This window comes from Zingiber officinale, chromosome 8B, assembly GCF_018446385.1.
Source record: "Zingiber officinale cultivar Zhangliang chromosome 8B, Zo_v1.1, whole genome shotgun sequence".
NCBI classification, from domain to species: Eukaryota; Viridiplantae; Streptophyta; class Magnoliopsida; order Zingiberales; family Zingiberaceae; genus Zingiber; species Zingiber officinale.
The window spans coordinates 71,257,246-71,269,909 of record NC_056001.1 but is presented as its reverse complement, the minus strand read 5'-3'; the positions used below and the strand labels follow the sequence as shown (position 1 = coordinate 71,269,909).

The following is a 12,664-nucleotide window of genomic DNA, read 5'->3' as shown; positions in this document are numbered from 1 at the left end:
GCACTTTTATTTCCAATTTATTTTACTGTTCCTAACTACTACTTAAATATATATCGCTCCATATATGATTAACATAACATCCATAGCCCAGATGGTTGGGCTGAGTTCGTTAAGACTCGGGTTCGGGTTCGTGATCTTGGGTTCAAAACCCGGCTTCAACATATATTATTATTATTATTTTTTTTATTCTTCCTCTTGGTAAAAATACCAAACGAACTCCAAAAATCGTGTAAAAATTCCTAAAAATCTCTAGAATTTTTCTATAGCATTTCAAAATATTTTTGAATTATTTTTGGAGCTCAAAATGAGGAAATTTGGGTCGTTACAATAAAAAACAGTTGTCGTGAGTGGAATCTAGCTAGTCACCCATTTGAGACCGAGTTAGGTTACTGGGGAAATGACTTCTTAGCTTCTCTTGAGATTGAGCACGCCTTTGAGACCTTGGGTTGATTGAGAAATATGAACTAAGTGTGTGACAAGTAAGTGCCTATCACTCGTTACTTGTCTATCACTGGAAACATTAGGAATTCAAACTTGATGACGACTTGACTAGGCCATAGATTGAAACTTGAAGAGTTTTGAGTTGTTTTTGCACTGTGCACAGGGTACTTATGCTTGAGCCAAACTCAATTTGTTTTCTTGATCATGCTTACTAATGAAACCTTTTGATAGAGCTAGGAGAATACATTAGGGATATGAGAGCATTGTAGAACATATGAATCTAGATTGCAACATTTTGCTTGAGGACAAGCAAAGGTCTAAGTCTGGGGGTGTGATGTGTGTAGATTGTATACACTTGTTTAGCATGTTTTGACGCACATTCACATACTTTGTACATGCTTTATCTATGCACTTTCGTACTTCCAGCTTTATTTTTGAGCATATTTACTCTTTTTGTTCGGAGATATGCTTTTGTGCATCTTGTGTACATAGGAGTCGAATTTGGAGAAAATTTTGACACTTGAACAAGGAGGAAAGGCACAAGCCCTGTGAGCAACATGACCCTGCCATGGGGGGTTGCCCAGGCCGTGTGGAGTTCCTTGGCCGTGTGGATGCAGCATAGATGGAAGTTGCCATGGCCGTGTGAACCTCACACGACCGTGTAAAGATTTTATGCCAGATGGAGCCCTGGTCGTGGACACCACATGACCATGTGAGATTTCCAGAGACCAGGAAGGCCCTGGCCGTGTACACCACACGCCCGTGCATGACTTCTAGTGAGCAAGAGGGCCCCAACCATGTACACCACACGGCCGTGCTAGGTTTCTAGAGGCAGAGCCAGTGCAGGCCGTGTAGATCTACACGGCCGTGCAAGGGGAGCATTGGCAGAAGCAAGCCATGGCCGTGTACCACACATGGCCGTGTAAGGTTGGCAGAGAAGGAAATGGCTCTGGCCGTGTGAACCTCACACGGCCGTGCCTCGGGGCCGTGTGACGCCCGAACCCCACTTCTATATAAAGGTTTCTTCAAGATTTGAAAGGGGATCTTCTCTCTTTTGGGGAGAATTCAAGATTTGGGTGTTCCTCCACCTTCTTGGGGGGATTCCGACGATTCTAAGGGCGGATCTTCAACGTTTCGACTCCGGGGAGCGAGGATTGGATCCGAAGACGATGTTCATCGTAGATAAGCTTTTCTTCCCTATCTTTCTTGGATTTGGGGATCAAGATGTTTATCTTTTCTTCTTCTTTTAGATTCTTTCTTTGTTCCATGGATTAGATCTCTTGTTCTAGGATGTAGGGAGTATTTGTAATGAATATTTGATGTAAACTCTTGTGGATTTGCCAAGATTCCTATTTCTATGATTTTATCCTATTTTGTATCTATTCTTTCTTGTGTGGATTGTTGTGATTAGGGCTTAATTACCATGCTTGGTTGAATGTTTGAATATCTTGTGGATCTTGTATATATTGCGTCTCATTCAATTTTTCGAGGGACGTTCGTGACAGGAACATGCCAGTGTAAGGACGTTTGAGAGGTAATCTTGAGAGAGAAATTAGGTATTTTAAGAGGGTAGGATGGATTGGATGCATTAATCTTTATATCTAATGAGGTTGAAAAGTAGTGGTTTCTATGTTGATTTTCCGAGGGACGCACGTGACAGGCAAGCCCGTGTAAGGACAACATAGGATTCATTCCTAATTGATCGCATTTAGATATATTTTAGTCCTAGGCCGGTTGTCTATTGTAAGAGGGAACCGACAACCTTCTACAAGCGGTGGACAATTGAGAAATAAGATTTGGTAGATCATTATATTGAATAACATTACAAAGAAACTAAAACTCCTAGAACATTTATCATTGCCCTTATTCTTGTTTCTTATTTTTTCATTCTTTTGTTTACCTTTCATAGTTACACTTAGACTTTGTAAATCAATTGTTTGGTTGTTTAGCTAATTCACTTTGAGACATCTTTAGTGCTTATTTCAGTCCCTGTAGATTCGATATCTTTTATTATTACTTACGATATATCCGTACACTTGCGAAGGTCAACGCTAGGTTGTAATCAAGTAAACCTTATGCCTCTTTTTTCTAGTTGTTATTTTAATTTATCATTATTGTTGCTTTTAATTAGAGTTGAAAAAACGAGAAAGGTTTTTTTATTTCTTAACAGGCAATTCACTCCCTTCTTGTTGGCCTCGTTGCGCTAACATATGCGACCTTCATCGGACCTGAACAATGCAGCATGCTGTGTCGCGTTGTGAATCGTGACTAGAGCTAGGCTTGCATCGTGAAAGAATGCCAACGACGACATTCCGGATATGGTGAAGGCTTCCCGTCTGGCCACTGATTCGCCAGTGGCCGGGACGCACTGAATGGCCAATGGCGATGTCATCTTGCCAAGACGATCGGTGTCCAACGTTGGAAAGGATCAATGACCACTCTAGTAGGTCGGTGACCTTTATGACCGGCGACTGTATCTATCATGTTTGCGTGGAGGAAGCATACGACATGCAGTGTGGACGTAGCGAAGAAGAAGGTCAAACAGAAATTTTGTTCATCAAAATTACTGTTTGAGAAATTGTCTGATTTAAAAAAAAAAACAAAAACTTAACCGGTTTGGTTAGGTTTTTTGTTTAAATGCATGGTTAAATTTTTTTATGCATGGTATAACTGTGTTATAAAATAAATTATTTATTTATTTAATGTATGAGGTTATTAATTGTAATCGGACTTATCAGATCACTACTTAGTTCATTTAACCAAACTAACTAGGTTAGTTTAACCAAATCAATTTGGTTCACTTACCCACTCGTTTAATTCAAACCATTAGCTGGTTTAATCAAACCAATTTAGTCCAAACTAGAATTGGTCTGATTCAAAGATTGATTAATTGGACTTTGACTAGATTTGATAAAATGAACTAAATTTGTTTAGACTTAATTCAATAGACATTAGTTTAATCAAACGTATCTGAATTTGATCAATAAGTCTGAGATTGTCTTAAATATGCTAAGAGTAAACAACAACAAAATATAGGTAAGGCATCCCAATTCAATTAGGTTAATTCTAATGAGGATAATGGATAGAGCTTAGGAACTAAATTCTCGATCGACCGGTCCAATGAGTTAATTGACTTAGACTCCTGAAAATCAAGAAGATTTATTTTTATTGATTTATAATATTGATTCTATACTTGTATAAATTGAATTAAGTCAGTTTTATACTGGTTAGTTGGTTTTGTATTGATTTATTTAATTTCAATTTATAGATGGTAGATTCAAGAGATCGAGTATTATTCTATTTATGGAGTTAGCGGACACATTGGATGACTTGATAGATTATTCTGGAAACTTGAGCGGGAAGAGTTTCTAGTCCTGGACAATTACAAGATCTGAGATTTGATGCGTTCATTGCCGGTGTATCCCAAGGTGGTAGCGGACTATGTATCAGAGTGCCATGAAGAACGCATCACATATTTAGAGCTATGTGAGAAATTGCTTTACCATATAGATGAAGAGGATCCTAAAGAGTCCAAAAATGATCCTGAAGAGTTTGAGGTAGATCTAGAAGAGGATTCGATTACGAATTCGATGGAGAATACTGAAGCTGTCCCACATGAGATTGCCCCAAATGATTACAGGTTGAAAGGGATAATGTTGGCTACTGCACTAGTATTTGTCCTAGTGGAAGTGGTGTTAGCCTATCTAGTTTGTTAGAGTTCTATTATTATTACTGTCATTATGTATAAACAGTATTAGTCCATTTAGTTCATGTTAGTTTGTTATATGCTAATAATATGCATCATGTTTATGTTAATGATATGTTCTTTCATATGTTTGTTTAATGCTGATTACTTCACTTGATGCATGATAATATGGTCAATGTAATATACTCTTTGATTAGTTCATTATGAGTATAATAATTAAATGATTAGTTCATTTGTTAGGATATATGTTATAATATTGATTAATATTAATGTGATTGGTCATACGAATGATGAGTGAAAATGTAGTTATCACTTGATTTTGTAAATCAACTCAAATTAATATCGAGTCAATTATAAATTACATGCATATAAATTACTGAATACTAAATAATATGTTTATCTATGTTAAATCATGGCAACTAAAAATATCATAGCTGAACTTAATAAAGGAGAGAAATTTAATGGGGATAACTATAAGATCTGGCACCTCAGGATACAGTTTGTACTCGAGGAACAAGAAGTTTTGGAAGATGTAAATCATGTTATGGTAGAACTTGTAGATGGTCCCACTACACAGAACAGATGATATTTTAATTTCTATAAGGCATGGAAGAAAAATGACTCAACTGTAAAGGGCATATTGATTAATTCAATGGTAGATGATTTAATTTTTTAGTATGAGTCATGTCTTTCAGCTCATGCAGTCTAAGTAGCCCTTAAGGAGAAATACAATGGAGTAAGTCTGAGCAAGTTTCGATAGCTACAAGAAGCATCCGAATGTTTCAATAGTTAAATACCTCAGGAAGATGTCGAACATGATTCGGGAGCTTAAAACTATTTGTCATGAGTTGACCGATGAACCATAGGTTCAAGTAGTTATTCATTCCCTTCCAAATTCTTAGGAGACCATGAAACATACTCTAACTCACAGTGAGAGTATAATGACTTTCGTTGATGTCTCACACCATGTATAATTGGAGGCGGAGAGAGTTAAATCTGTAAGGATTTCTGGACTAGCCTATGTGGCTGTCGGTTCTGTTGGATCATCTGGATCTATGAAAAAGAAATGGTTCAAGAAAGGGAAGGAAAAGAAGAAAGAAGTTGCTACTGTGGGATAAGGCCCAATCAAGAAGAAAGGAAAGAAAACTAGAGTGAAACCTAAAAGCAAGTTGACTTGCTTTAATTGTGGCAACAAAGGTCTCTTCGCTCGGGAGTGCACTGAGCCGAAAAAGGTAAATCCAAGTGTGTCTTCTTTTCATGAACATTTTGTTGCTAGTTCAATATTGTTAGCTGATTCTTATCCTTTGTGGATTATAGATTCGGGAGCAACCAACCATGTAGCTCTGGAGCGAGTTACATTTGTAGAGTACCGTCAGGTACTAGCTAGAAACAAATGGATTTATGTGGGAAACAATGCAAAAGTTAAAGTTAAAGGAGTCAACACTTACAAACTCAACCTCCATGGTCGTAGTGTTTTGTTTCTACATGATGTCTTGTATGCCCCTGAAATTTGATGGAATATTAACATGTCTTCTTGATTTAGGGCACTATATTAATTTTTATAGCCGATGTGTTAAACTTAAGATTGACTCAGTGTCAATCGAATATAGTTTTTTTAACAAATGATTTTATGGTTCTTGATGTAAAATCAGATGTCAATTGTGCTATTGAGAGTTATTTTTCAAACATTGCTCTAACTAATGATGTAGGTATAACTGATGAAATTTGGCATGCTAGATTAGGACATATAGGACAAGAACATATGAATCGGTTGGCTAAAGAGAGTCTATTGGGCACTCAGGCTAAGATTCATTTGTCTATATGTGAGCATTTTCTTTCTAGAAAAGCAACTAGGAAACTATTTGATAAGGCTATTAGAGTTGAATCACCATTACAATTAATTCATTTGGATATTTATGCTCCAATGAATGTGAAGGCTAGAAATAGAGCTTCCTATTTCATTATATTTATTGATAAATTTCTTTCATTTCAGTTATGTGTATTTGATTTTTCATAAATCTAAAGCATTGAATTGCTTCATTCATTATATGAACGAAGTTGAGAATCAAATAAAATGTAAAGTTAAGACTTTATGCACTAATTATAGAGAGAAATATTTGTCTGATATGTTTAAGACAATATGTAATAATAGAGAGATTATTAGATAGCTGACAATCCTTAGAACTCCATAGTAAAATGGGGTAGTTGAAAGAAGAAATATGACTCTTCTAAAAATGATTTGATCTATGATGATGCAAACTAATTTGTTGATATCATATTGGGGAGATGCATTATTAACTGTGGCTTATATACTTAACAAAGTGCATTTAAAGTCAATTCCATTTACTCCATATGAATGTTAGATTGGCAGAAAACTGGATATGAGTAATCTGAGACTCTGGGGGTTAGCTGCTTATGTTCATAATAGTTTTCATAAGTATGGAAAACTATGACCTAGGGGTAAAAAATATATCTTTATTAGATATCATGAGATCTCTAAAGGTTATATTTCATAGGTGAGCAACTAGATGGAATTATCTCCGAAATAGATTCGAGAGATGTGACTTTTCTCAAAACAGAGTTCCCAACAAGAGGTGATATTTGAGAAGGATGAGATATTATCAGCAAGAGACGTGTTAAAAAGGATGCCTGAGTCTAGTCAATCGAGTGGGAGTGATATGCCAAGTCATGAGTTGACTTTTCAACAACCCAACTTATGAATAAATATTCGTAAAATCAAACCTAAGAAAAAGTTTGATATTGAGAATGAGACAGTGATGATACTCCCAGTTGACAATGATGAATCTCAATCTATTGAGGAAGTATTGGGAACAATGGTTGAAGAGATGAAGTCTATTAATCAGAATCATGTTTGGAACTTAGTCAATCTTCCTACGAGTCGAAGGACTATTGGAAATAAGTGGATTCTCAAAATAAAGAGGAAAGTTGATAGATTGATTAACAAATATAAAGCTCATTTAGTTGCAAAAGGATATACTCAATTGGAGGGTATTGACTTTGAAGAGACATTTTCTCCCATAGTAAAATTTACGTCAATACAAGTTATTTTGGCCTTTGTGGTACATTATAACTTGGAATTATATCAGATGAATGTAAAAATTACTTTTGTTAACGGTGAGCTTGATGAGAAAATGTATATGTACTACAACAAAAACCCTCATAGACATCGGTTTTCCACCGTTGTCTATCATATTTTCGACCGATGTCTATGAAGGCGATGTAAAAGGTTTGTCATTTTAGACATCGGGTTAAAACCGGTGTAGTATCACTTAACGACACCGATTTTCGAATCGGTTATTAACCGGTGTAGTATCATTTAACGACACCGTTTCATCAACGGTGTAAAACCGATGTAATATTATATGTTAATAACACCAGTTTTGGCAGCGGTATACGACCGATGTAATATTAGTTAATGACACCGATTTTGCAGCGGTGGAAAACTGATGTAATATCAGTATTTTTTAACGACACAAATTTGATTTCCGAAACAGTGAAAAATAGACAGTATCCAAGAAAATACACAAATATTCATAAATTACACAAATATTCTTCATTCAATAGTATCCATAAAATACACAAATATTCACAAATTACATAAATATTCTTCTTACAACAGCATCCATAAAATACACAAGCATTCTTTTTATATCAAAAGCTAATAGATATTGTACACATCAAGGTAGAACATCGTGAGTCAAAAATCAAGCTGAGGCTACATTAAATTATGAGAATCAGAATCTGTTCAACTTGCTATACTGCTCCATTCTTCTTGCACCTTTCATTTCCCTAATCTCACCACTTTTCACCTTCAAATGTCTAGTTTTTTGAGTTAAAACATCCACTGTTCTAATCTGTCAAACAAAAGTATCATTTGGCCTACTTAACTACAGCAAAGAACAAAAACAGAAGAATTATACATGCTGCAGAAGTCCTAGAATATCACCATCAGAAAGAAATTGACATAGGACAATATACGCAATTTACATTTCATGCAAATGCATGCATCATCCAAAGTTTTCAAAAATCAAATACCTTTCCTACTCAAATGTAATCTAGTATGCATTCAGCCCACTCGAATCACACTTCATCAATTTCAACTCTGAAGTACTTGAGATTTGTAAACTGTAAAAACACATAAATAAGATATTAGTAAACCAAGACAAAAAATCATAGTTGAAAAAGTAGTAAGAGCACCAGGTAATAAGATGACTAATTGGAATGCTTAAAAAGAGAAATGTTCATCAATTTTCTCAACCACATCATATAGTGATAGATCTATCATTCCTGGGAACTTAATATAATCCAAACTAGAAATTATTACAACGAAGTTTTTTCATAGTTGCAATTTAATTAATCAGTACTTATCTACGACTTACAGTATGTAGAAGCAGAAAGATACAAACAAAAATAAATTTCACCGAGTCTGAATATATAAAACACTATTAAAAAAGGTTATCTGTTGAAATATATGCAATTTATAACTTTACATGTGAAGGAATGTTGCAAAGTTATAGTATGGTGGCCTGCCTACACTGCACAAAATAATTAATACAATGATATATGTTACAAATTCAAGGTTTGTTATCGTCTAGAAGGAATAGAAGTATCTTCCATCCAAATATGGAATCCTAATGATTTTTAATCTCATAGAAGTTACTGCCTAACCATAAATAAAGAAAAAGGGAAACCAGCCGTCACTAATTTGGAAGTACAGGTAAAGATTATTCTTCATCCTCAAGCCTCAGCCAAATAATTATACAATCAGAGAACTTAGATATGATAACTATTTTCCAGGTGCTCTGAATAGCAAACAACAATATTATAATTAATGAAAAGGAAGTAAAACATTGATAACACTAAAGCAACATTCATGACGCTATCTGGTCTAGAATTAGGTGGTGAAGACTAGAATGAATTGAAATAGAATATAGCACAAAACTACATATGCTAAAAGATTTACATACTGTTGTCACAGAGGTTGTCAAAGATTTCAAAACAGCAGTGCATGCATGAGCCTCAGGCAATGTTGAAAAATCATTGGCTTGTAGTCTCTCTGTCACATCATTATATAGCCACTTCAACCATTGACCAACAAACCTAAAAGCATATGCTGAAGCCAGCAGCGGAAAGAGTCTGCTTTGCTGAGTTTTGTAATCAATGACCTGTGAGAGAAAGGTTAAATAAGAATTTATAACTGCACGAACACACCTTTTTAAGAGGATGAAAGACTAAATAGAATGTTTACTTTAGGTGGATAAACGAGAGGATGATATTGTGGTAAATTAATATATGTATGTCAGAATATTTTTCAATGTAGCACAGAGTACTGATATTGTACTTGAGTCTCAGAAGAACCATCTTGTGATCCAAATTACCTACAAACACAACTATATCTCAAAGCAATGCACACAGCTCGAGATAAAGCCTTAGAAGCATCAGAGACAATTGTTTGACAAACATAAACCATTGTCCCATATAAAAGCTACCTTGGGACATCAGATTGCACATACTTCCCTTCCCTTGTGACTTGTGAAACCTTGGACAATATTGAAAATAAAAAACAATCAATATCATTGATAAGCAATGCAGAGATCACATCTCAAATACCTCAGTCAAAAACCACTACTCCTACAATTGCTCTAGTAATGTTAAACTGTAAATAGAATAAGAGAGGTAAACTTCCCTCTTCAGGGTCAAAGTAAACATAATGAAGAATTAGGTATGATCATTTAAACTAATACACTAGTCTAATCTAGAGTCAATATGACTACATGCAGAAAAAAGATATTACATGTATTAGCCTTAAGAAACATCCACAATTGACCAAGTTTACAACTTTGTCAAGATCGATCCTATTCCGAATGAAAATAGGTCCATAGGTCCTGATCATAGGATCGGAACATAGGATCATAAGAGAATTAACTTATATATTTTATAATTATATTTAACATTTAACATTTATCATATATTTTTAGTTTTTAGTATATAGTATTACTATGAATATTTTATGACTATTGTTATGAACCGTAAAAAAAATTATAAAAGAAAAATAAACTTAAAAGTATTCCATCTTTATATAACAAGTATGAACTTCTACCAAAGGAAATGATAATTATAAGATGGGTGATAATAATAATTATTAAAAATAATTCTTCTGATTAAGACTTAAAAGGAAACTATTCTCAAATGTGACAGAGAAAAATTGCTATAGTAAATATCAAATTAAATTCAAATATATATTGGGACAAAAATCCTGCATAATAATGTAGTTAAACATAGGATTGGATCATAGGTTCATAAGATCCTAGGCCACTTTAGATCCTAATTGGGATTTTGATTGTTTAGAACAGTTTGGATTATAAGATCATAAGGTTTGATCACAATCTTTAACTATATGGGCATGAAAATAAAAATATATCAAGCTTGAACAACTAAGGCTATGTTGTACATAATTAGATACAAAAAAGGTATTAACTAACCGCACCAACATTTGATTTCGTGGTATGCACACATGATCAAACTGCAAAACCCATTGTCCATTGTATTGTAAGCGCCATTACCAAATTTCATCCCAATATCACCAACAACGATTCCAGGAAGAGGCGAATGATCATCCAAACTTCGTAACTGAACAACGAAACCTATAAAGCAAAGTAATTCAGAAAACAACTACAGAAATCCCTGAAATAATCCTCCAAACATGTGGAAATGTTAAACCATTGATTCCATAGTATTTTTCGTCAATGATTAGACTGGCATAAACAACTGCATGGGTGGATACTTTTCCAAGACGACCAGGCCACCACTGCACATGTGTGAAATGGATGCCATTATCATTGAAACATTTAGGGATATTTTCATCTCAATTATTTTTATAAATAATTTGGTTTTGTGGAGAAAATTATTGTTGAATAATACATGAAGCTATATGATTGTGAAAAGGCACTATTGTCTCAAGGGATCTATTAGTGAATCTAGGTTGGATCTTCAGAACACAGATTGATACTGCTACTTGCTTGAAGTAAGTGTAGGGCTGTGAGTAACAAATTCATCTGTTTTGGGATCAAATGTCGCTGTTGTTTCAAGACCTTGAACATTTGAACCATGACCAAGTTCTGTCTGAGCATAGCATCCAATTATTTGCATCTTATAAGCCAGTGGTAACCACTTCTTCTGTTGTTCATCAGTTCCTTATTAACAAATGTGAAGACAACAAATGTGAATCATACATATGGTTTCATGAACTTTCCCTATTAGCCAAAATACTGTAAGTTAAATATGTGAAGAAAGCAAATAGCTACCTGATAGAACAAAACTCAGAGACAAACAAATCATTATTTGGCTTAAGCTACAGAATGTGACATTCACATGCCAGAAAGCATGAAATATTAATTTCTAAGGGTACATTGAGATCAATCTTTTTGTATATCAAGAGGAAACAACTAAACTTAATTTTTTTTCAATATTACAAACTTGAAGAAGGCTAATCTAGAAAACACTCAAGTACCATGATAGGATGATTTAATTCTTCGGAACAACTCAAAGGAAGCCTCCAAAGGATCATAAGAACATACCCATCCCATTTCCACAGTGCAACCATTGGTTGTTCACGGACTAGCTGTACCATCTTTTTATTTTCTGGAGCTAATATCAAGTATCAACAGTGTAGTTCATCAAACTTCCAACAATAACACTAAAGGCCAATGATTGCTCAACGAACAAAAGTCAAGTAACACACTAATTGACTTTGGGAATAATAGGGTTTGATGACAAATACCAAATGACCAAGAATGCCATTACACTAAACATAGAAGCCTGGGAGCGAGATGAGAAATAGGGTGAGACCTGAGAAAACAAGCAACGAAGGCGGATCGCTAGGGTTAGATCCGGGCGAAGGGGAGGAGGAATGAGCGCGGGCGCTGCGATTAGCGGAGATGGCGGCCATGGAGATGGCTGAGGGGAAAGGACGAAGGAAGGAGGAGGTGGGAAGGGCGGCAGTAGCAACGGCGGCGGAGCGGTGCCTCGCAAAACGCCACCCGAGAAGGGGGCGCCTCTTCTAACCAGTTGGAGGAGATGCGGTGTTGTTGACGAATGGTGTTCTTAATTCTGATCGGGAGAGGAAGGGGAATGAGGCTGAGAGAGATGTCGGACGGCTAGCGGCAAGGAGGAAAGTGGCGGCGGTGCGTTGCGACGATATATGGCGGACGACGTGATATAGGTTTAGGTTTGGAGGGAAGAGTGAAGTGTTGCAAATTTCGGCAAAGTATTGGTGAGAAAATTAAATTATTTTATTGTATCATAAACACCGGGTTTTAAAAACCGCTGTTAAAATCGGTGTCTATTAACGAAAAAAGGCGCTTATAGACATCGCCTAAAAAACCGATGTCTATGAGCGAAAATCTGCGCTCATAGACACTAGTTTTTGGAAAAACCGGTGTAAAATACTCAAAGACATCGATTTTTGCTTAAAACCGTTGTTGTTCCACCGATGTC

The 12,664-nt window shown here is 35.5% G+C and overlaps 1 pseudogene; it reads right to left on the bottom strand.

Moving 5' to 3' along the window:
* Window positions 1-8,233: 8,233 nt before the first annotated feature.
* LOC122017659 lies at window positions 8,234-12,379 on the bottom strand (annotated as a pseudogene).
* Window positions 12,380-12,664: the final 285 nt, after the last annotated feature.